Source organism: Sinocyclocheilus grahami, unplaced genomic scaffold, assembly GCF_001515645.1.
Source record: "Sinocyclocheilus grahami isolate Dianchi unplaced genomic scaffold, SAMN03320097.WGS_v1.1 scaffold364.1, whole genome shotgun sequence".
Classification (NCBI taxonomy): domain Eukaryota; kingdom Metazoa; phylum Chordata; class Actinopteri; order Cypriniformes; family Cyprinidae; genus Sinocyclocheilus; species Sinocyclocheilus grahami.
Window position 1 is genome coordinate 290,776 of NW_015505543.1, and position 2,997 is coordinate 293,772.

Below are 2,997 nucleotides of genomic sequence, written 5' to 3' on the forward strand. Positions count from 1 at the left end.
AGTTACAACGCTTCCCAGCTCCGCCCACGCTCGCAGCGGGAGCGATGGACGCGTGAGGTCACGAGTCGACGCGCGCTGGAAACGCTCGCGTTGGTTTGAATGACGAGCGCGTCCCCTTCTGGAATATACTTTTCTGAACGTACTGCTTTGTAGGCTTGGGTCTTGAGTATGCACGGGCGGACAGTAGGGAAGTATTCAGTACTTATCAAGTGTACTTTATTAGAGTGTTTTTCGTAATGAAACTTTTACTTCACAGCACTCCAAAGCTTAGTATTTCAGGCTCACTTTTACTGCACTGCGTTTCATATCAGGCTAAATATAATTTAATACTTGCATTGGAAACCTAGCACTTTTTTACTTTGACTAAAAAGTAAGATTTACTTGAGTAGCCTACAAGAAAGTACTACATTTTTAATGTTCTTAAAAAAAAAAATGTAGTGCAGTAAAAAAAAAAAAAAAAAGTACGACGTTTGGATTTGGAATGTAGTAAAGTAAAGGTTTTACAAATAAAAACACTCTAAGTACAGATACGTTTTACATGTACTGGAGTAAAGTAAAAAATACTTCACTACTGTCCACCTCTATGTCTTTTTTTTTTAGAAAGTTTAACATTTAAAATAAAGGTTCAATGTGTTTTATATAGCCTAAAATATATCTAAACAGTATATTCAGTGATTCTGGTTTTAGCTGGTCATAGCTAGTCATAATTGGTTTGCAATATGGTTTTAGAGGGGATTAACCACTTTAGCTGGTCAGGATAGTCTTAGCTGCTCAGGGAGACCAGCTAAGACCAGCCAACTAGCTTAGGCTGGTTTTAGTTGTTTAGTGATTATATCGTTACATTGCACCTGTCAAACGGCCGGCTTTATTAGGCAGCAAGTGAACGGTTGATCATAACATACTTCTAGAGAGACTGGAAAACTGGGTCGGGCTTTCTGGGATGGTACTCAAATGGTTCAGGTCATACTTAGAAGGGAGAGGATATTATGTGAGTATAGGAGAGCATAAGTCTAAGTGGATGTCCATGACATGCGGAGTCCTGTTTTATTGTTGTGTTTTATTCTTTTTCATTTATTTTATGTAAAGCACTTTGAATTACCATTGTGTATGAAATGTGCTATATAAATAAACTTGCCTTGCCTTGCCTTCAACTGAAAGGGACAATGGGCAAGCGAAAAGTTCTGAGTTACTTTGACAAGGGGCAGATAGTGATGATGTTAGATGGCTGGGTCAGAGCATCTCCAAAATGGCAAGTCTTGCAGGGTGTTTCAGGTATGCAGTGGTAGCATCCACTAAAAATGGTGCAAGGAAGGAGAACCACTGAACCGGGGACAGGTTCATCCAATGCTCATTATTGATGCACTTCATGGGGAGCATATGCTATTCCGCCTGGTCCGATCACAGAGAATAGCTACTGTAGCTCAAATTACTGAAAAACATAATGCTGGCCATAATAGACGCATTGCAGTTTTCTTCTCTGTATCAGACCATCAGATTGTCCATCCCCAAAAGCATCAACAATGGCCAATGTGAGTGTCAGCAGAAGGTTTTGCCTGGTCTGATGAATCCCATTTTCTTTAACATCAGGTGGATGGCCAGGTGAATGTTCATTCTTTACCTGGGGAAGAGATGGGAGCAGGATGCACTATGGGAAGCAGTGTGATGCTCTGGCCAATGTTCTGCTGGGAAACCTTGGGTCCTGCATTCATGTGGATGTTACTGTGTTGACCGCCTACCTGAAGACTGTTGCAGACCTCATCCTCCCCTTCACAGCAATGGTGTTCGCACCCTGCCACACTGCAAAACTTGTTCAGGGATAGACGCATTGCAGTTTTCTTCTCTGTATCAGACCATCAGATTGTCCATCCCCAAAAGCATCAACAATGGCCAATGTGAGTGTCAGAACTGGACCATGGAGCAGCAGAAGGTTTTGCCTGGTCTGATGAATCCCATTTTCTTTAACATCAGGTGGATGGCCAGGTGAATGTTCATTCTTTACCTGGGGAAGAGATGGGAGCAGGATGCACTATGGGAAGCAGTGTGATGCTCTGGCCAATGTTCTGCTGGGAAACCTTGGGTCCTGCATTCATGTGGATGTTACTGTGTTGACCGCCTACCTGAAGACTGTTGCAGACCTCATCCTCCCCTTCACAGCAATGGTGTTCGCACCCTGCCACACTGCAAAACTTGTTCAGGGATGGTTTGAGGAACATGTCAAAGAATTTGGGATGTTGCATTGGTCTTCAAATTCCCCAGATCTTCATTTGAGTGAGCATCTACTGGATGTGCCGGACCAGCAAACCATGGAGGCTCCACCTCACAACCTACAGGACTTGAAGGATCTGAGCGTTGTTCACATTTATTTGGATGGAGGATAGACTGAAAAGAAATCCAAATGCAATATGTGTATGTCGACTCTAGTAAACTGTAGCCTAGGCTATATATATAAAAATAGCATATTTCAGAAGCAATATATAAATAACTACAGACCAAAGAAGATACAACATGTTATGCCTACACAGGCCTCACCCTTTGGTCAAACATATTGTTTTAACATCTTGAATTATTTAACAGATGTTAGCTTTCATTTACCTATAGGAGGCAGTATAAGACCACATATTTAGCATATCGACTCATTTTTAAGTTTTCTTATTTGTTCTTTCATCTGGCAAGTGTGTGTCCTGCTGTGTCCTACTTTATGCACTTTATGTCATGGTGAGCAGCAGTCGCTTCATCTTCCTTCATCTCGATCCAGAGCTGATCAACACTTTTACATACTGAAAGCATTGCATTCAACGAGCAAATGTTTTTCCTTCTCTGTGCATCGTTTGATATTCTCATTTGACGTGATGTACTGCAGTTGTGCACGTTTATCTTCGATCCTAATATAATAGATGTAAAAGAGAAAACTCATTACCAGGAGTGGGGTTCGAACCCACGCGGACAAATGTCCATTGGATCTTAAGTCCAACGCCTTAACCACTCGGCCATCCTGGT

At 41.9% G+C, this 2,997-nt stretch overlaps 1 non-coding gene across 1 annotated transcript; it reads right to left on the minus strand.

Moving 5' to 3' along the window:
- Positions 1-2,914: 2,914 nt before the first annotated feature.
- On the minus strand, positions 2,915-2,997 carry trnal-uaa (transfer RNA leucine (anticodon UAA)). Its single transcript has one exon. It is a non-coding gene; the product is annotated as a tRNA-Leu (tRNA).